The sequence below is a fragment of the Ipomoea nil genome, unplaced genomic scaffold, assembly GCF_001879475.1.
Source record: "Ipomoea nil cultivar Tokyo-kokei standard unplaced genomic scaffold, Asagao_1.1 scaffold0176, whole genome shotgun sequence".
NCBI classification, from domain to species: Eukaryota; Viridiplantae; Streptophyta; class Magnoliopsida; order Solanales; family Convolvulaceae; genus Ipomoea; species Ipomoea nil.
In genome coordinates, this window is record NW_017616604.1 from 1,933,616 (window position 1) to 1,956,851 (window position 23,236).

Here is a 23,236-nt window from a genome sequence, read left to right on the forward strand (position 1 = left end):
TATTAAAAACGTTATGATTATCCTATTAATTAATAAAAAGTTAATCATATCCTGTAAATGATAGTGCTTAGGCACAATCAATCAATTATAGACAAAAACAAGCTTTACTTTTGCTTTTCTCTTTTTGCTTTATTTTCTTAAAAGTTAAGTTGCAGTTTTCTTCATTTGCAATAATTGGATTTTCATTTTCCATAGACTTAATCAACGATTTGGTCCCCCAATTATTAGCGAACTGTCAATGTGGTCCCTTAATCGCTTATTCATCGATTTAGTCCCTGAAAATAATTGTTTTTAGTTGATTTAGTCCCTCCCGCCGTAGTCCGTCAACAAGCCGGCGATATCTCTGATTTACCATGGGCAATTTGGTCTTTTCACTTCATCTCACCCCACCTCACTATTTCACGCCATCTTCTTCATCCTCTCTAACCAAGCTTCGCTAGAAAATGTACGTCGTCATCTGCCGCTTCTGACCGCCAGAACAAGTCGTCGGAGTTCGCTCTGTTGGGAAGAAAACTCACAAGAATATATAATTAGCACAATGAAAATAAATAAAAAAGCACCAAGAAGAACACCAAGAATTTTAACGTGGAAAAACCTCCTCAAGGCAAGGAGTAAAAAACCACGGGCACAAGCCAGTAAATCCTCCACTATATATATAATGGGTACAATATAGGAGAGTTCTCTAATTCAACAATTAGAGGCAACACAATACAAGAGAAAATAATATACCCCGAGGCACAAGAATTTCTACGAAATCCACCAACTTCTTCTCGGCTAATTTTCTGACACTTATATATCTCACACAAATTTTCTCTCCTCTCTTTTTCTTCTTCTTGAACTCTCTCATTGTCCAAGGTAGCCAAATCCATAGCCTTTATATAGGCTTTACAAAGCAACTATTTGGCTTTTCATTTGCCCTCTTCAATCTTCCATTAAGTGGCCATCAATGGAGACATTAATCAAATTTATTTGTTAAACCATTCACTTCCTCTTCCAAGCTTAATTGTTAAGCTTTTGGTCTCCACCCTACCCACATTGGTGGGACCTTATAGTAACAAACTCCCCCTCACGCCAATGTGGGAGGGACTTGCATCCCTGCAGCTGAACGACAGATCTCAAGCTTTTCCCTGGGTAATGACTTTGTTAACATGTCAGACCCATTTTCATCTGTATGGATCTTTACAAGTTGTAAGTGGTTCATCTCCAAAACATCTCTTATCTAGTGATATCTTACATCGATATGTTTCGATCTTGAATGGAAAGAGGAATTCTTACCAAGGTGTATAGCACTCTGACTATCACAAAACAACTCATATTTGTCTTGTTTGACCCCGAGTTCTTGAAGAAATTTCTTCATTCATAGCAACTCTTTACAAGCTTCAGTTGCTGCAATAAACTCAGCCTCTGTGGTAGAAAGTGCAACACACTTTTGTAACTTAGACTGCCATGATACTGCTCCCTTTGCAAATGTTATCAGATACCCCGAAGTCGACTTTCTAGAGTCAATGTCACCTGCCATGTCTGCATCAGTGTATCCAACCAACACAGATTTATTAGAACCAAAACATAGGCATAATTTAGAAGTACCTCTAAGATATCTGAAAATCCATTTAACAGCCATCCAATGCTCCTTGCCAGGATTAGAAAGGAACCTACTCACAACGCCAACTGCATGAGCAATATCTGGCCTTGTACATACCATAGCATACATCAAACTGCCAACTGCATAATTGTAAGGGACTTGTTGCATACTTGCCTTTTCTTCCTTTGTAGAAGGACGTTGCTTACTACTTAATTTAAAATAATTAGCAAGAGGAGAACTAACCACTTTAGCATTTTCCATGTTAAACCTAGAAAGTATTTTCTCAATGTACTTCTCTTGAGACAACCACAACTTTCTGGAATTCCTGTCTTGTGTAATTCTTATCCCGAGAATTTGCTTTGCTGGCCCCAAGTCTTTCATAGCAAAAGACTTTCCCAACTGTTCCTTTAGTTGATTAATTCTGGAAGCACACTTGTCGAAGATGGACATATCATCGACGTACAACGAAAGCATAACTCACTCAATGGTCAGAAGTAGTCTTCATGTAACCTTGTTGCGCCATAACTCACTCAAACTTCTTGTACCACTGCCTTGGTGCCTGTTTTAAGCCATATAGGCTCTTTTTTAGCTTACAGACATAGTCCTCTTTTCCCTTGACTTCAAAACCCTCTGGCTGCTCCATGTATATTTCTTCATCCAAATCACCATGAAGAAAAGCAGTCTTTACATCCATTTGCTCAATTTCTAAATCTAGGCTGGCTGATAGTCAAAGAACAACACGAATGGAAGACATCTTAACCATTGGAGAAAATATCTCATCAAAGTCAATACCTTTTCTCTGGTTGAATCCTTTGACAACCAGTCTAGCTTTGTACCGTGGCCATGAAGAGTGTTCTTCCTGCTTTACTATGTACACCCACTTGTTTGCCAAAGCTCTCATACCCTTAGGTAGCTTTACCAACTCAAAGCTATTGTTCTCATATAAGGATTTCATCTCAGCTTGCATGGCTTCAATCCACTTTTCCATGTGTTCATCTTCCACAGCTTCTGCATAACATTATGGTTCACCATTATCAACAAAATTAATTTCATAAATATCAGAAGAGTACCTTGTGGAAGGCTGCCTAACTCTTGAACTTCTTCAAAGCTGAGGTGGAGTTGAAGCTTCTGGAACTGGGAGTTCATCATCATTAATGGAAGCATCTGTAACATCTTGCTGCTCAATTTGGTCCTCCTCTCCAACCTCTTCACTTCAGGAACCACTGTTGGAGGTACTATCTCAGTATCAACTGAATCTCCGTTGTGAGAGCCCAATTCTTTAACCCAGTCAATGTCCTCTATGGTCTAATTCTCCACGAACACAGCATCTCGGCTTCTCACAAGCTTCTTTTCAACCAATCATAAAATCTGTAGCCAAAGTCATCTAGACCATAGCCAATAAACACACATTTTCGTGTCTTAACATCAAGTTTTATCTTTCATATTTCAGAATGTGCACAAATGCCTTGCACCCAAAGACATGTAGATAATCATAGGAAACATTATTTCCTTTCCATACCCGATTTGGTATGTCAAACCTTAAAGGAGCACATGGTGAGAGATTCAACACATGCGCAGCAGTACTTAGTGCCTCAGCCCAGAATGTCTTTGGTAACTTTGCATGTGACAACAAACATCTAACTCTCTCAATCAAAGTCATGTTCATCCTCTCAGCAACACCATTTAATTGAGGAATCTTTGGTGGTGTTTTCTTATGGTGAATACCCTGCTCTGTGCAATACCTATTGAGTGACCCAATATACTCCCCTCCATTATCTGACTTTATGCATTTGAGCTTCTTCCCAGTCTGTCTCTCAACTAGAGCGTGAAACTACTTGAATATGTTCACAACCTGACTTTTATGCCTCAAAGTATATACCCATAATTTCCTTGAGCAGTCATCAATGAAGGTAACAAAATAACGAGCACCACCAAGTGACCTAGTTTTAAAAGGTCCACACACATCAGAGTGTATCAGTTCCAATGCCTCTGGTTTCTTCTTAATCTCAACAGAACTTTTAAATGATAGTCTATTCTGCTTCCCTGCAGACAATGAGCACACCTCTTTAAATGAACATTGTTCAACCCAGCCAAGCTCTTTTTCCTGACCAACATGGACATCCTCTCCTCAGATATATGCGCAAGCTTCTTATGCCATATATCATTCGTATCATTGTTCTCAACCGTATTAACAATATTTCCTGAGATCTTGGCCTGTAAAACATAAAGTGTAGAACACTCTGTGCCTCGAGCCACAACTAGAGAACCTCTTGTGAGTTTCCATTGGCCATTTTGAAACGTATTACAATACCCTTCATCATCTAATTTTCTAGCAGAAATTAAATTATACCTGATATCTGGAACATGCTTCACATTCGTCAGAAGCAACTTGGTGCCATTGTTGGTTTCTAACTGAACATCGCCAACACCAACAATCTTTGCATTACCATCATTACCCATTTTCACAACTCCAAAATCACCTGTTGAATAACTAACAAAAAAATCCTTTCGAGCTGTAGCATGAATGGATGCACCACTATCAATTACCCAGTTTGTATCATGACTTGCCAAATTAATGGCATCAGCGTCACCATCATAGAATATAAGAAAATCATGTTCAACTGTAGCAGCTACACTATCATCATCGCTACCATTATTCTTTTCAGAGTCTTTATTTTTTTGATTTTCTTTCTTTCGTAATCGGAAAAATTTCTTAATATGCCCCTTTTTGTGATAGTGATATCATTCAACATTAACAAATTTATTAGATTTACCTCTACTGTTATCTCTGTTTTTATTACTCCTTGGACCCTTGCTTTGACTTCTCCCCCTATTTGTTGTAGCCAAGACCTCTGAATGTAGAGATGAAGTACCCTGTGACCTTCGTCTCATCTCCTCATTTAGGACACCACTTTTAACAAGTTCCATCGTTACAACATCGTTAGGAGCAGAATTAGTCAAAGAAATCTTTAAAGTTTCCCAAGAATCTGACAATGATGCTAGTACCATAAGAGCAAGAACCTCATCATCAAATTTAACTCCCATACCTGAGAATTGATCAACAATCCCTTAAAATTCATTCAAGTGATCCGCAACAGAACTACCCTTGTTGTATCTCAACTGCACCAATTTTGTGAGATAAAACAATTTGTTGTTGCCAGTTTTTGAAGCATACAAATCCTCAAGTTTACTCCAAAGTGTCCTTGCATGGGTCTCACTACAAATATTATTATACACATTATCTTCAACAAATTGCCGAATAAAACGACATACATGTTCATGCTCAAAGGCCCACTCTTCATCTGATTTATTTTCAGGTTTCTGGGTAGCAAACACGGGTAAATGCAACTTCATCACATATAGTAAATCTTTTATCTTATTCCTCCATATGTGATAATTTGTGTCATTCAAACTTGCAATTCTATTGAACTTTCCTTCCATAGTTTCGGACTTGAACAAGGCTCTGATACCAGTTGTTGGGAAGAAAGCTCACAAGAATATATAATTAGCACAATGAAAATAAATAAAAAAGCACCAAGAAGAACACCAAGAATTTTAACGTGGAAAAACCTCCTCAAGGTAAGGAGTAAAAAATCATGGGCACAAGCCAGTAAATCCTCCACTATATAGATAATGGGTACAACATAGGAGACTTCTCTAATTCAATAATTAGAGGCAACACAATACAAGAGAAAATAGCATACCCCGAGGCACAAGAATTTCTACGAAATCCACCAACTTCTTCTCGACTAATTTTCTCACACTTGTATATCTCACACAAATTTTCTCTCCTCTCTTTTTCTTCTTCTTGAACTCTCTCATTGTCCAAGGCAGCCAAATCCATAGCCTTAATATAGGCTTTACAAAGCCAACTATTTGGCTTTTCATTTGCCCTCTTCAATCTTCCATTAAGTGGCCATCAATGGAGACATTAATCAAATTTATTTGTTAAACCATTCACTTCCTCTTCCAAGCTTAATTGTTAAGCTTTTGGTCTCCACCCTACCCACATAGAGGACATTGACCGTTGTTGGGAAGAAAGCTCACAAGAATATATAATTAGCACAATGAAAATAAATAAAAAAAAAAAAACACCAAGAATTTTAACGTGGAAAAACCTCCTCAAGGCAAGGAGTAAAAAACCACGGGCACAAGCCAGTAAATCCTCCACTATATAGATAATGGGTACAACATAGGAGACTTCTCTAATTCAACAATTAGAGGCAACACAATACAAGAGAAAATAACATACCCCGAGGCACAAGAATTTCTACGAAATCCACCAACTTCTTCTAGGCTAATTTTCTCACACTTGTATATCTTACACAAATTTTCTCTCCTCCCGTTTTCTTCTTCTTGAACTCTCTCATTGTCCAAGGTAGCCAAATCCATAGCCTTTATATAGGTTCCTTTCTAATCCTGGCAACGATGAATCTATGGCCCATCTATCATAGTGCTACAAATCATCCAAAAATCTCCCTTGCCATTGAAGATAAAACACCTAAAAGAAGAGAAATAATACTAATAAGCCTTATGAAATGCAATAAACGGTGCAAATTAAGCACAAACTTGGTTAAAGAATTGGGTAAAATGTGTACAAAAATACACTTATCATTATGCATCATAAAAATAGTACAAATTGACACTTATCAAACACTGGAGGAGCCCCACGCGCAACCCTCACCCCATGGATGTGCCCGTCCCTCTTCGGTTCCTTAAACAGATGTGAGAGACCCTCCACACATATTATGAACAAATATGGTGACAATGGGTCCTCTCTTAGGAGTAACCTGCCCTGCCACAAGACCATTTACTAGCACATTATATTTTATCGTTTAGATACATACCGTAATCAACCTCACCAAATCCTCCTCAAACCCTAGCTTTCAAAGCATGCACATCAAACGGCGGCGGCGGCCGGACGCTGGCGAGCATCGTCTTCTCCGACGAATTTCCACAAATCCGGCCAAGAAAAGGGTAGGAAAAAAAATAGATGCAAAAAGACTAAAATACCCCCATTATTTTAACTATTAAAATTTTCTAACGAAATTCGGTCTGCAATTTGGCCGGAGTGACGAAAATTGATAAAATGGCATAGTTAAATTACTAAATTAACAGTTTTGAAAGTCGTGGATTGCAATTAATAGGACCCTTATAGTCACAAGACCAAAATTGAAATTTATTCATAAAAAATGGTCTCTCAACTATGTAAAATTTTACTTATTTTAATAATCCATTACTTATGTTGATTGTTGAGGACTAAATTAAGTACATTTTTGCATAATCAAGAACCATTTGGATGAACTGGAATGAGGACAAATATGAGAATTATAACAATTTTTTTGAAACGTGAGAATTATAACATAGTTGAGAGACATTTTAGGTATTATCTCATAATAATATTCGTATAGTATTCTTCCAACAGGTTGAACCCTAACCCCAAGGGAATATTCGTATAGTATTACTACTCTGGCTTGTGTTTAGTCTTAGTTATCTGTGTATAATGAATGATAGTAACTTGATGGCTTCCCAACAACTATTGATTCACATTATTCAGCATTCTTAGATGCAAATATAATTGGGAGCAACTTCCAATCAAATTGATCAGACAATTAGCTATATAATCATAAGGTACGTACATATTTTAAAATGACAAAGTCACTAAAATAATTACACAATAATAAGATAACATATTGATGGATTTAATTAACCCGGGGTAGACCCGAATTACTAAACCCAATAAATAAGGAATAGGAAAAGATGTTGAATGTGTGTCGCGGGGACAACTTTTTATTAATAATGTTTGTAGAAGGGTTACAAGGTAAAATATGGTAATAATAATAGGAAGTAGATCCCCTAAACAATACAACAATCAAAGCTTTTATACAAGCCAAATCCCCAACCGCCCTCCTATTCTCGCTGGGCGGTTGGATCGCGCGTTGACCGGGACCGCGCGGGTACCCGGGGCCGCCACACGCCCCCGGGCTGACGTAGGCCCCGATCGAGGCCGGGCCTAACTGGGCCACGGTTGGCCCCTAGGTCGAGGCCTTGGTCGGCCCAATCCGGGGCCGACCTAGGCCCCATCCGGGGCCTCCCTAGGCCCTTCGCACCGGCCCTCCCGGGTCGGTTTGACCCGAGCCCGTGCCTAATATATCCATCATCAGTCCCCCACTCTCTGAGTTGCGAGTCTTCATCAACGAAAGAGAGTAGCTTGAGTCGAAGGTCGACCCCAAGCCCACGAGAAGACTTCCGTCCCGCCTCCTTCCTCTTTGGCCGACTTTGGTGTGATTCCATCGCGATCGGGACTGCTTCTCTTCCTCAAGAACACTAACAAGTCTTGGACTCCTTGGCTTCGTGAATGAGACTTTTATCTCTGAGTTCACTTTTGGGCGAGCGACCACCAAACCTCAGTTGGCCGAGGCCGACGCCGAGGTTGACTCCAATCTTGGCCGGCGCTAAGATCGTCCCCAACTGGGGTCCACGTAGTAGACCTCAGCTGAGGTTTACGCCGGGGACCCAGTTGGCTCATAACGTAGCCGTCCTCCTCTTGGGCGTCCTCCCCTTGGGCGAGCTCATGAGGTAGCCGTCCTCCTCTCGGGCGAGCTCATGAGGTAGCCCCCTTGATGTGTCCTCCTCTTGTGCGAGCTCATGAGGTAGCCGTCCTCCTCTTGGGCGAGCTCATGTGGTAGCACCCTTGATGAGTCCTCGTCTTGGGCGAGCTCATGAGGTAGCCGTCCTCTTCTTGGGCGAGCTCATGTGGTAGCTATAACACCCCGTGTTACGACCCCTAAAACCAATTAATCACTTAACCAATTATCCAAAGAAAGAATTAAATTACAATAATTAATTAGGAAAAGGCCCACCATAGTCCGTGGGCCCTCATCTCTAAACCCAACCCCTAGTTCTAAAAGGAATAGAGTTAGCAAGCCTATAGTATTGGGCCCTAATTAGGACTCTTAGATATATAAATAAGGGACATAGGAGGCACCTAGAACCCCCACCACAATAATCTCTCACCACACAAGGAATTCCAAGAATTCCCCTAGGAGAAATCAAGAAAGAAGAAAGGCTTAGAGAAAGACCCTTCATAGCCAAGGAAATCAATTAAGGCTAAGAGGTAACTCATGTCTCAACAAAACCTATTTTCTAAACTATGATCTCCCTCTAGGCATCCCTCTACATTCTTGTATATTGATGATTCGTTTATGATATTGATGGTGTGATCTTGATAATTGATGTTATGATTTCTTGGGTAATCTTGATAATCTTGATGATGGAAAGAGATTCTTGATGGTTGTGTGATATTCTTGATAAACCAAGATTCCTAATGATTGTGTGATATTCTTGATAAATCGTATTGTTTCTTAATGTTAAAAGATGAATTACGTTCTTAGTAATTTGAATATGATTAGAGCCCTGGAATGTGTCGTGAAACTCGTATGGTGTTATTCTTGATATATTGGGTGGGAATTCGCATGTTTGGGTGTTAATTATGTTTAGAAAGCATGATAGGATATGTGCCGTATTTTTCTTGCTTTTGATCCGTTAATTGTTTACGAATTGTCATCAGTTGCGTTTAAAGGTGTCTAAGCATGGTTTCGGGTTCCACAAAGGTTCCCGGGGCGTTAATTGTGAGAAAGAGTCAGTGGGGGGTAGGTGGGGGTAGGGGACCCGCCACCTACCCGCGGCCAGATTTGACGTTGCCGTCGCCAGCGGGTGACCCTTCACCCACCGGCTACCCGCTGGAAATAATCCCACTTCGGGATCCCAGCTTCCCCGTTTGATGTTCCCCTGACCCCCGTGGTGTCCCAACGGAGTCTGTCTATCGTGCCTATGTCTAGTTTGATGTTCGGGTACCATTCGTAGGTTGAATAAGTCTTATATATTACATGCTAGTTGAATTGGTATCCCGTTGGCCTAGGTGTGAGAAGTATGAACCCCTAAGGATTATTCTTAGTATGTGGATGATCACGCATAGGTTTCGTTATACGATTTCTCCCCCTTCCCAATGTGTCAATGAGGGTTGCATGTGTTTGCTATGTGTTATGTGTGCATGATACCCCAATTTGGTTGCGATCAAATTGGTTATTCCTGAGCTGCGGTTCAGAAGCTGGCTGCGGTCAGATTTACGCTCTCGGGCTGCGGTCCACCGTTTGGTTGCGATCAAACGTTTTACATGAGCTGCGGTTCATATTCCTGGTTGCGGTCAGATGACTACTCTTGGGCTGCGGTCCATTGTTTGGTTGCGATCAAACATTATGATGAGCTGCGGTTCATCGGTCAGTTGCGATCGACCCCTCCGTGATGCGATACGGGGCAGGGTGCTGCGGGGCCGTGTCAGAGCTATATGCGCTGACCCTCATGTATGGGCATACGATTGGTCCTGTGGCGCCATCAAAGCGTGCTACGTGATGAGATATGGATGGTTTGTTGTTATAAATGTTATGAAAGCGTGACCATAGGATACATGCTAGTAAATCGTATATGCTTGGTTATGACTATTGGCTGTGCTTATCTCTATCTGTCGAGTCTGCTCCCTATGCTTGTGAATTGTATGACTGTTGACTGTGCTTATCCCTATCTGTCGAGTCTATTCCCTGTTTTAAAAGCTAGAGTCTCTTAGGATATATCTTCATGCTTCGAAATGGTTTTTCTTATATCTATGTATATATCTATATGTACTGTATTTCAACACGTTGGAGTGGGTTACCAGCATCTCTCGCTGAACAGATATATTTGGCTTTCAGGCACAGAGGAGTAGACACTTGAGCGCGCTAGAGTCTTGGAGCTTAGACGTAGATAGTTTCCCTTTCGGCCTGCATGCCATGCTTATGCATTTACATTATTGAGGATATTAGTTAGTTAGCCTATGCACCTAAGTTCTCTAGCTCAGGTGTGACATAGCACCCCTTACTCTTTATATTATGTTTTGGGATTTAATGAGAATTTACCTTTATTATATAAGTCTTAAAAGTTGAAAAATTTCGGGGTGTTACAGTTGGTATCAGAGCCTAAGTTTGACCCTAGGATAAGACTCTTACGACTAGACCTTAAGACAATAGGCTTGAACTTTAGGTATCTAGGAACGTAGAACTCAGGAACCTTACGACGCGCAGTGTGACTGTGAAACCTACACATAACTCTCCCTCACTTTACCCTTCACTTATCTAAGGGGAACTTTCCCTCCGCTTATCACGCCAAAGTAAGGATACAAAACTCTCACCTAACGTCCCTATAAACATTGACCCAGAAGGACGACGACATGGCACCAAACAGAAGACAATCAAGGACACCGGAACCCGACATCCACGACCCTCTGACCCAAACCCTACAGCAACTGACACAAGTCGCCCAGGCACTAAGCGATGTAGCTCTTCGCAACAACAGACCCCCACCACCTCCAATACAAACTCAGACGTCGCCCGACAAGTTTCGAATCATCAACCCCCCACATTTTCAGGAGAAGAAGACCCCGTAATCCTTGAGGAATGGATCCGGACCCTCGACAAAATTCTAGGGCTGGTGGAATGCCCAGAAGAACGTCGCGTGGAGATAGCCTCGTTCTACTTCCGACACGAGGCAGACCTTTAGTGGATCCACAAGGGACCCGCTTACCGACAAGAACCAGGGTTCGACTGGGAAAACCTCTAAACATGTCTACAAGAGCGATTCTATCCAACACACGTAAAAGCATCTATGCACGAAGAGTTCCTCCATTTGAAACAAGGAACGACCACCGTCATGGAATACCATAAGCGATTCCTAGAACTAGCGCGCTTCGTGCCAGAACTAGTCCCCACTGAGGTAACCAAAATAGAGAGATTCGTATCGGGCCTCAACTTCGAAGCCCGAAAAGCACTAGTGGTAAGCAAACCCCGGACCCTCAACGAGGCTTACTCCAGTGCCACAAATCTCTATCGAATCCAACTGCTACAACGAGGGGTTCAAGAACAGATACGAAAAAGAAACACCGGAGGTGGGACACCACCCGTAAAAAGGACAAGAAACGACACCAACACAAGACCGAGTAACCTGGCCAGCCAAAGGCTACCCCTAGGGAGCAACGAAGCTAACACAAGAAGCTTCCCTTGCCCAAAATGAAACAAAAGCCATAGAGGCAAAGACTGCATGGGCAATCCCTGGCGATGCTTCAACTGCGGGGAAGAAGGACACAAGGCCTTCCAGTGCAGTCAACCCCAAAGGCCACGCACCACCACCATGGGTCAACACGGGGGCACCACTCACCAAGGAAACTACGACGCTCCCGGGAAGATATTCGTCATGAGCCGCACCCAGGCCGAACTCGGGAAAAAAGACAACCTCGAGGAGGGGAAACTAACCCCAGAAGACGAGGACCACGCAAACCCCGCGGAAGAAAGCCAAGAAGACGAGTTCTGTCTAGGATAGACCGGCAAATTCCTTGTAACCACCTTCGTAGTGGAACTATTTACTTAGCTTAATTACTTCGGAATTATTATAAATAAAAGACTAGATCGAAATTCGACCCTACTTACGGGGGTGGAACTAAAATTATACATAAGGAAAACAAGCCAAGCCTCCCACCACTAGAAGACAAAAGAAGGAAAAAGACAAGGACCACACCATCAAAAAACCCAATGTTACCAATGGGAATTGAACCCTTGACCTCCCACATACAAGACCAAGATCTTAACCACTAAGCTAAGGATGCTTCTTAAAACCTCAAGGGAACACTCCCTTCTTAAATCCCCCACAAATCCCTAAAACCCACAAATCCCCAAATCAAAAACCCTTCTTCTTCTTCTTCTTCTCCCACACTCCCTCTCCCTCACCCCTCCTTTCCATCTCACCTCTCCGCCTCCCCAAACGCTGGGCCAACAGCCCCAGCCGGACGCCGTCGACGACCGAAGCCGCCGCCGACCGCCCAGACGACGCCCCACCCCACGCCGCCGTCGCCGCCCGGAAGCAAACCGCGATGCCTCCGCCACCCTCCACTCGCCTGAAGTACCCCCGCTGCCGCGCTCGCCACCACTGCCCAGCCCTGTCCAAAAGCCACCGCCCCCCTCGCCAAGCCGTCGCCAGAGCCGAGCTCACCGCCGCCCTCCTCGCCGACGGGGAAACCGCGCTGCCGGAAACCCGTCGGAGACACGCCGGAGTCCCGCCGGAAGTTCATCGAAAAAATACCACCTCCCCAAAAAAAAATGCCGAAAAAGCCCCTCGGAGTCCGTACCCCGGAATGGAGCAACGCCGACTACACCGTAATCGGAGGTAAAGCCCTCGAACCCGACCAATTTTCTCCGGAATTGGTCGATATGCTTAATCACCAAGGGCTTTTGGATACATACCTCACCATCAAAGGGGATACGTACCCCGAATTGGTGAAAGAATTCTACCAACACCTAGTAGCCACCAAACGAGGTGATAAACTAGAAATCACCACCAAGGTCCGCGGCAAGGAAATCATACTCTCCGAAGGCCGTTTGGCCAAACTCTTGAAATTGACCACCACGGGTGTGTCAAATTACGACCGAAAGGGGTGGATTGATACCCAAAATACGGGGTACAAAGACTACCTCGGATACTTACTCGGGAAAGAGGAAGGTTTCACCTCGGCCACGCGACCAAATAGGAAGTGGCTAACGGCGGAGCAAAAAATATTGGTTATGATTGTAACTGACAGCCTCTTGCCCACAAATAATAAGAGCAAAGACGTGGGGAGCTTAGAGTGCACTTTTGCCTACCTCTTGAAACACAAAATCAAGTTCAACCTACCGACCCTCATGCTAAAACACATGGAATTTTGCAAGACAAGCAACCGACTTAGCCTGCCCTACGGGATGATCCTAAGTTGGATCATGGAGAAAAAGGGGGTGGATCTAAGCCACACTGAGGTCAAGACTGTAAATGGCATGATTTTTAATGCCCAGAACCTCTGACGCAATGATATGTACTACACCGAGGGAGGACAGTATGTCACCCTCGAGGAAATTTGTCTCAAACCCGAGGAAGAGCGTAGAGAGTTGGTTGACCGATTGGACATCTTAAACAAAAAGCTTAAATGGGCAATGCAAGATTGTGGGGGACTTGAGGGAAGTGAGGATCAGGAAGAGGACAGCGAGCCTAACCCACCGACACACACACGATCGGGAGGAAACCCAAGGGGACAAAACGAAGACTCGGTCAATGAGCGCATCCTAGCACAACTCACCCGGCAAAACCAAATCATGGAAGAAGGGTTCTCGTCCTTAATCCACACGACGCGCGCATTAGATCAGAGGGTGGCAACAATCGAGGCCACCTTGGGCACTCGCAAGGCATCCGGCTCCGGAGCAGGAAACCAAGGTAGACCCAAACTTTCCTATCACCACGACACCAGAAGTCCAGTCTACCCCAGCAAAGACAAAACGTGGGGCCGCGTTCCTAACCAGGAGGCCAAAATACGGGATGTCCAGGGGTGAAAGAATGGATTAACACACCGGGCTTCGGGGACGAAGCCCCTTGTAAGGGGGGGAGAGTGTAACACCCCGTGTTACGACCCCTAAAACCAATTAATCACTTAACCAATTATCCAAAGAAAGAATTAAATTACAATAATTAATTAGGAAAAGGCACACCATAGTCCGTGGACCCTCATCTCTAAACCCAACCCCTAGTTCTAAAAGGAATAGAGTTAGCAAGCCTATAGTATTGGGCCCTAATTAGGACTCTTAGATATATAAATAAGGGACATAGGAGGCACCTAGAACCCCCACCACAATAATCTCTCACCACACAAGGAATTCCAAGAATTCCCCTAGGAGAAATCAAGAAAGGAGAAAGGCTTAGAGAAAGACCCTTCATAGCCAAGGAAATCAATTAAGGCTAAGAGGTAACCCATGTCTCAACAAAACCTATTTTCTTAGATATGATCTCCCTCTAGGAATCCCTCTACATTCTTGTATATTGATGATTCGTTTATGATATTGATGGTGTGATCTTGATAATTGATGTTATGATTTCTTGGGTAATCTTGATAATCTTGATGATGGAAAGAGATTCTTGATGGTTGTGTGATATTCTTGATAAACCTAGATTCCTAATGATTGTGTGATATTCATGATAAATCGTATTGTTTCTTAATGTTAAAAGATGAATTACGTTCTTAGTAATTTGAATATGATTAGAGCCCTGGAATGTGTCGTGAAACTCGTATGGTGTTATTCTTTATATATTGGGTGGGAATTCGCATGTTTGGGTGTTAATTATGTTTAGAAAGCATGATAGGATATGTGCCGTATATTTCTTGCTTTTGATCCGTTAATTGTTTACGAATTGTCATCAGTTGCGTTTAAAGGTGTCTGAGCATGGTTTCGGGTTCCACAAAGGTTCCCGGGGTGTTAATTGTGAGAAAGAGTTAGTGGGGGGTAGGTGGGGGTAGGAGACCCGCCACCTACCCACGGCCAGATTTGACGTTGCCGTCGCCAGCGGGTGACCCTTCACCCACCGGCTACCCGCTGGAAATAATCCCACTTCGGGATCCCAGCTTCCCCGTTTGATGTTCCCCTGACCCCCGTGGTGTCCCAACGGAGTCTGTCTATCGTGCCTATGTCTAGTTTGATGTTCGGGTACCATTCGTAGGTTGAATAAGTCTTATATATTACATGCTAGTTGAATTGGTATCCCGTTGGCCTAGGTGTGAGAAGTATGAACCCCTAAGGATTATTCTTAGTATGTGGATGATCACGCATAGGTTTCGTTATACGATTTCTCCCCCTTCCCAATGTGTCAATGAGGGTTGCATGTGTTTGCTATGTGTTATGTGTGCATGATACCCCAATTTGGTTGCGATCAAATTGGTTATTCCTGAGCTGCGGTTCAGAAGCTGGCTGCGGTCAGATTTACGCTCTCGGGCTGCGGTCCACCGTTTGGTTGCGATCAAACGTTTTACATGAGCTGCGGTTCATATTCCTGGTTGCGGTCAGATGACTACTCTTGGGCTGCGGTCCATTGTTTGGTTGCGATCAAACATTATGATGAGCTGCGGTTCATCGGTCAGTTGCGATCGACCCCTCCGTGATGCGATACGGGGCAGGGTGCTGCGGGGCCGTGTCAGAGCTATATGCGCTGACCCTCATGTATGGGCATACGATTGGTCCTGTGGCGCCATCAAAGCGTGCTACGTGATGAGATATGGATGGTTTGTTGTTATAAATGTTATGAAAGCGTGACCATAGGATACATGCTAGTAAATCGTATATGCTTGGTTATGACTATTGGCTGTGCTTATCTCTATCTGTCGAGTCTGCTCCCTATGCTTGTGAATTGTATGACTGTTGACTGTGCTTATCCCTATCTGTCGAGTCTATTCCCTGTTTTAAAAGCTAGAGTCTCTTAGGATATATCTTCATGCTTCGAAATGGTTTTTCTTATATCTATGTATATATCTATATGTACTGTATTTCAACACGTTGGAGTGGGTTACCAGCATCTCTCGCTGAACAGATATATTTGGCTTTCAGGCACAGAGGAGTAGACACTTGAGCGCGCTAGAGTCTTGGAGCTTAGACGTAGATAGTTTCCCTTTCGGCCTGCATGCCATGCTTATGCATTTACATTATTGAGGATATTAGTTAGTTAGCCTATGCACCTGAGTTCTCTAGCTCAGGTGTGACATAGCACCCCTTACTCTTTATATTATGTTTTGGGATTTAATGAGAATTTACCTTTATTATATATGTCTTAAAAGTTGAAAAATTTCGGGGTGTTACAGTACCCCCCTTGATGCGTCCTCCTCTTGGGCGAGCTCATGAGGTAGCCGTCCTCCTCTCAGGCGAGCTCATGTGGTAGCCCCCTTGATGCGTCCTCCTCTTGGGCGAGCTCATGAGGTAGCCGTCCTCCTCTCGGGCGAGCTCATGAGGTAGCCCCCTTGATGCGTCATCCTCTTGGGCGAGCACATGAGGTAGCCGTCCTCCTCTCGGGCGAGTTCATGAGGTAGCCCCCTTGATGCGTCCTCCTCTTGGGCGAGCTCATGAGGTAGTCTTCCTCCTCTTGGGCGAGCTCATGTGGTATCCCCCTTTATGCGTCCTCCTCTCGGGCGAGCTCATGTGGTAGCCCCCTTGATGCAAGAACTCTTCTGTCGGGTGGCGAACGAGGTCGGACCTCGTGCCCACTTAGGGTAGCCCGTCGGCCCCAAGTCACCGGACTTGGTCCGTTAAGCTCTTCCGTCGGGGTTGGTACGCGAGGTCGGGCCTCGTTCCCCCTTAGGGTAGCCCGTCGGCCCCAAGTCACCGGACTTGGTCCGTTAAGCTCTTCCGTCGGGGTTGGTACGCGTGGTCGTGCCTCGTGCCCCCTTAGGGTAGCCCGTCGGCCCCAAGTCACCGGACTTGGTCCGTTAAGCTCTTCCGTCGGGGTTGGTACGCGAGGTCGGGCCTCGTTCCCCCTTAGGGTAAGCCCGTCGGCCCCAAGTCACCGGACTTGGGCCGTTAAGCTCTTCCGTCGGGGTTGGTACGCGAGGTCGGGCCTCGTGCCCCCTTAGGGTAAGCCCGTCGGCCCCAAGTCACCGGACTTGGTCCGTTAAGCTCTTCCGTCGGGGTTGGTACGCGAGGTTGGGCCTCGTGCCCCCTTAGGATAAGCCCGTCGGCCCCAAGTCACCGGACTTGGGCCGTTAAGCTCTTCCGTCGAGGTTGGTACGCGAGGTCGGGCCTCGTTCCCCGTCAGGGTAAGCCCATCGGCCCCAAGTCACCGGACTTGGTCCGTTAAGCTCTTCCGTCGGGGTTGGTACGCGAGGTCGGGCCTCGTGCCCCCTTAGGATAAGCCCGTCGGCCCCAAGTCACCGTACTTGGGCCGTTAAGCTCTTCCGTCGGGATTGGTACGCGAGGTCGGGCCTCGTTCCCCGTCAGGGTAAGCCCGTCGGCCCCAAGTCACCGGACTTGGGCCGTTAAGCTCTTCCGTCGGGGTTGGTATGCAAGGTCGGGCCTCGTGCCCCCTTAGGGTAGCCTGTCGGCCCCAAGTCGCCGGACTTGGGCCCTTAGGGTCTTCCGTCGGGTAGCCAACGAGGTCGGTCCTTGTCCCCCCTTAGGGTAGCTGAAGAGGTTGGATGTTTACCCTCTACCCCTTCTACGAGTAGTGAAAATGAGTCTACGGTGAATTTTTAACTGCTTTTATTAAAGTTAAGTGGACGGACCACCTTACAAGATAGAAATACTGGAAGTACTTGAGCGGGTGCTCGGAGTTCCATACTGGGAGTAACGAGGTCGGACACGTGTGTCCTGGTTGGCCCTAGCTTGGTGTTGGTAATTCTCGATGAGGAGGTCCGGTGGTTGCCCTCGTTGAGGTCGGGGTCGTATTCTTCTGTCCAGGGGGGAAGGTACGACTACCTTAGAGGAGGTTCGGGCTTCAAATTCGTAGGACGAGGAGAATGGGGTCTCCCCTGTGACCCTCCTTGGGGTATAGGTAGCGTAGTAGGGTGCCGTTGTAAGGTCTTCCGTGGAGTGTGTCCTCTAGGAGTAGGTAGGTAGGGAGCTCAAGCTTACACGGGGAGGACCGGGTAGACCTCCGTAGTAGACTTCCGGAGGTCCTCCACCCGGGCTATCTTGGAGATGTGTTCGGGGCCGAGGTTGAGGGACCAGGCCAAATAGGTCCACCTCGTCTTGGGGAGGACGCCTGTCTTCTTATACTCCTTAAGGTGGTCTAGCTAGCAGGGAGCTCGAGCTTGCACGGGGAGGACCAGGTAGGCCTCTGAATTGGACTTCTTAAGGTCCTCCACCCGGGCAATCTTGGAGATTTATTCAGGATCAAGGTCGAGGGGTTGGGCCGAGTAGGTCCCCTAGTAGTGAGCGGGGGCGTCCCCCCGATACTACCGTTAGAGAATGTCAAGAGCTCCTCATGAGCTCCTTCCTCTCCTCGGAGAGGTACCTCTCGCGCTATTGAGCCGGTTTGATTGTGGGGTCGACTGCGAGCCTGAGGGTGGTGATGTCCCTGTTGAGGCCCGGCATGGGGGGTCGGGGCGAGTTAGCCTGCCCTCGACCGGGGTGTCGGGCGCGTGAGGTGGTCGGCTCGGGCCGCTACACCCCCTCGATGGGGCCGGAGGCGGGGTCAGAGCCCTTTGGGTAGCCTTTGGGCAGACCGGAATACCTCCTTGGAGCCCCAGTGCGAGGGGATCCAATGTCGCCGAGGCCTGCTGGAGGGCGGCCGCCCATTCCCGAAAGAGGGCAGGATCCGGAGGAGGACGAGCGGCCACTGTGTCGTTGCAGTGGTTGTTGAGTTAATCTCTGAGGTCACCCGCCGACCTCAAAGAAGGGACTTGTATCTGACTAGTGGTCCCGTTGAGGCCACCCCTAGTCGGGGAGGCACGGGTGTTACGGGAGCCGCGAGAGTTGGATCGCGACCTTGCCATAGTTCGTGGAATATGGAACACGCTCGAGCTTGTATGTCAGCTTTCAACAAGAGCACCAATGATGGATTTAATTAACCCGGGGTAGACCCGAATTACTAAACCCAATAAATAAGGAATAGGAAAAGACGTTGAATGTGTGTCGCGGGGACAACTTTTTATTAATAATGTTTGTAGAAGGGTTACAAGGTAAAATATGGTAATAATAATAGGAAGTATACCCCCTAAACAATACAACAATCAAAGCTTTTATACTAGCCAAATCCCCAACCGCCCCCCTATTCTCGCGGGGCGGTTGGATCGCGCGTTGACCGGGTCCGCGCGGGTACCCGGGGCCGCCACACGCCCCCGGGCCGACGTAGGCCCCGACCGAGGCCGAGCCTAACTGGGCCACGGTTGATCCCTAGGTCGAGGCCTTGGTCGGCCCAATCCGGGGCCGACCTAGGCCCCATCCGGGGCCTCCCTAGGCCCTTCGCACCGGCCCTCCGGGTCGGTTTGCCCCGAGCCCGTGCCTAATATATCCATCACATATTGTAAGGCATCTTCGTCATTTCTATTTTTATTTATTTTTTAATGAATGCTTTTGATTTCCTAACAAGTATTGATTCATAAAATATATATTGCCACCTTTCACTTTGTTGTTTTATTTGGGTGAGGCAAACTGGATCATAGGGCACTGATTTTTTACCGTGTTGGTGTGCTAATTGTGCTTGCAGTATTTATTATTGTATCAGATCCTTAATGGGCTAAAATACATACATTCCATCCGCGAATGTTATTCATAGAGACTGGAAGCCAAAAAACAATCGTTATACCGTGCACCAGGGCGCACATAGCACTGTGCGCGCCGCGCCTCCCCAAACGACGTTGTTTTGTTAATTTGTTAAAAAAAAAAATCTTGTTTCGAATGCACATAAACTCATAACAGAATACACATAATCTAACATAATAGATAATACACATAAACTTTTAACTGAATACACATAATGGGGTTTGGTTAACATAATACAGATAAATTCTTAACTGAATACACATAAACTCATAACACAATACACAAAAACTTTTAACTGAATACACATAATGTGTTTGATTAACATAGTACACATAAACTCTTAACTGAATACACATAAACTCATAACACAATACACATAAAATTTTAACTGAATACACATAATCAGGTTTGGTCTGTTCGGATGGACAGAGTGACGTCAACAAGAAATGCGCGCGTTTTGTGCCTAGGCGCACATTGCTATGTGCGGCGTGATGCACGATATAAATTGCCACCAAAAAGGGCAAATTATTCTGTGGACTCGGGTCTACATTGTAAGGTGGACCTGAGTTTAAAAATACACAATTTATATATTGTATGTTCATAATTTACTTATTGAATATTCACAAATTTTATATACTGAATGTTCACACCTTACCTACTAAATATTCACAATTTACATACTGAATATTCTGATATTAAGATTTGTGAGTTTGGTCTTTCCTAGACAAACTTATGTATTGAGGTGGGAACATAAGATGTTGATATATACTAGATTGTACGTACCGCACGACCGAGCTTGTGTTGATGTCTTAAGATTATAGTGCTGGTGTAGATGTGTGGTGTGTTGGTTGTATCTATCTCATATGATCTTCATGGATTAAGGGTTATCACATCTTAAGGGCAAGAACAATCAGAGAAATTTGGGGAGAAACACCTATCCCGCGAATTTACCCACAATGTACTACGTTAGAATTCAAGATCTTTCAATCTAGAATTAAAACAAGGAATTGCTCGACTTTCATAATGCCTCAATTCCAAACTCTTAAGCTCAAAAGCATTCTAAAACTCCCACAGGCCACAACCAACTACTCACGCTTATAAGGCATAAGTAAACACAAATATCCAGCAAGGATATAACACAAATAAAACAAAAGAGATAGAAAAACTTCTCTTAATGGAGAAATCCGAGTTGAGGTGGAAGAATCCACTCTAATCCAAGTATGTAAGCTGAGTAGATCAATTCTTTTGAAGAAAAATAATCTAATCTATAGAAAGCTATCTGAAAAATTAGGAAAAAGTTATCTACTCTCCCCCTTCAAATCTAGATCTGAACAAAATAAAAGACAGCTTAATACACAAGATTGGGACCGTTGCACGGGCAATGGCACGAGCGTGTGGGCGCTCGTGTACGTAGGCTTTCTCGCAGCCGTGCGATGTTTATGCCCAAGAACAGGCCCCTACACGAGCATGTCGATGCCCATGTGACATCATCAGATAGAGACATAACTTGTCTTGGCTCACTTGAACACGATCCTTCTGATCCTTCTTCTTGATTATCCAATGATGCTCTCGATCATCTCAAAAAGGGCTCCTTAATTATTGCTGCAAATCATCCAAAAATCTACATTTTCTTCATTTCCCTTGCCATTGAAGATAAAAACACCTAAAAGAAGACAAATAATACTAATAAGCCTTATGCAATGCAATAAATGGTGCAAATTAAGCACAAAATGTGTACAATTGACACTTATCCAACACCGGAGGAGCCCCATGCACAACCCTCACCCCATGGATGTGCCCGTCCCTCTTCGCTTCCTTAAACAGAAGTTAGAGACTCTCCACACGTATTATGAACAAATAAAGTAACAATGGGTCCCCTCGTAGGTATAACATGCCCTGTCACAACACCATTTACTAGCACATTATATTTGATCGTTAAGATACATACTGTAATCAACCTCACCCAATCCTCCTCAAACCCTAGCTTTCAAAGCATGCACCCCAAGAAGCCCCACCCGCTTGTCCAATGCCCTACTCTGACTTTAAATAACCAATGGGCCTAAAAAAAAAAAAAAAAAAAAAAAAAGACAGAAAACTTACTCATTATGAAAGTATAAAGGGTATTGTATATGTGTATAGTTTGATGCGTTGGTAAAACCTCTGGGCAACACATTAGAGGGGTAAATGTAGAAATAATGTAATGAATGAGGATAGTTATGTATTTTCCTCTTTTTCCTTTTTTGGTTATAACCGCCATGTAATAAGCTGGGCTAGGGCCCTCTCTGTAACACACTTCTCACTTTTCTTCTTCACTCAATGTTGACCATCTGAGCTTTCACTCTCGCGTAGCGTCTCTGTCATGGTATCAGAGTGCCGTCCAGGGACGTAAGCCGTCGCCGTCTCAGGCACCCGCGAGACGAATCATGAAGGACAAGCAGATCCTCAGCTTCATGTCCACAAAACTCCGGCAACAGCTCTGCAGAGGAACTTGTTCACGCAAAGGAACCAGGCGTTCGATGATTTGGAGAATCCTTTGCTGATCAACGTCAATGATAATCCTAACACCATTCTAGTTTCTCCTGCACTGGTTGGAAGTCTGCATTATGGGTCATGGAGTATATCCATGAGAATTGCACTTGAAGTGAAAAACAAGTAGAGTATAGTCGACGGCTCCACCAACGTGTCGTCGTACAGTCAGCCGAAGTTCCCAGCATGGAGAAGGTGTAACCTAATGGTATGCTCGTGGATCTTCAAAGCTGTTCATCCATCAATTGCACAAAGTATTATGCATATGGATAAAGCTAGGGGAAGTATGGGAGGATCTACGGAAGAGATTTTCACAACGCGATCCTCATCGCATAGCTGCTTTACAGAGTCAGATCTACACATTGAAACAGGGAAACATGAGTGTTAATGAGTATTATACGAAATGTAGAACTCTCTGGGATGAATTGAATGATCTAAGGCCTCTACCTATTTGCAAATGCAATCCTTAGTGCGGTTGCGATGTCATTAACACAATAAGGGAAGAACGTGAAGTTGACCAGGTGATAAGACTTCTTCAAGGACAAAGTGATGAATACAGTAGCTTGAGATCAGCAGTCCTTGTGATGGATCCTCTACCGGAAGTATATAAGGTATTTGTCATGGCAGAAAAGCTTGAGAGACAACTAAATTTGGACAAATTGAGTTTGAGCAACCTGGAAATAAGTCATGCAAACATCGTTCAAGGCTCATAGTCACAAATAGATGAGATAGTGGCTGCTTTCAACGTTCACAATGGAAGAAGAAATACAGGCAGCAATGGCAGCAAGGAAACAACTAAGTGCATTTTCTGTGGTATGACCGGACACACCATAGAAAAGTGCTATAAGAAGCACGGGTATCCCCCGGGTGGATACCGGGTTACAAATCTAAGAATAAGCAGAACACATTGGTAGCAGTAACAAACACTAATGGTGCATCAAATACCAGCATTGGCAGTATGGCAGACCTGAGATTTTCTACTGAACAAATACAAAAGTTTATGACA

At 44.7% G+C, this 23,236-nt stretch overlaps 1 protein-coding gene across 1 annotated transcript in view; it reads right to left on the bottom strand.

Moving 5' to 3' along the window:
- Window positions 1-21,748, bottom strand: part of LOC109176945 (disease resistance protein RPP13-like) — a 126,980-nt gene extending 105,232 nt beyond the window's left edge. The window contains exons 1-2 of the transcript XR_002053491.1: window positions 21,653-21,748; window positions 21,136-21,367 (exon numbers count right to left, since the gene is read on the bottom strand). The gene's annotated coding sequence lies outside the window, so the exon portion shown is untranslated. Of the gene's footprint in view, window positions 21,368-21,652 lie in introns of the transcript that reaches the window.
- Between the last annotated feature and the right edge of the window lie 1,488 nt (window positions 21,749-23,236).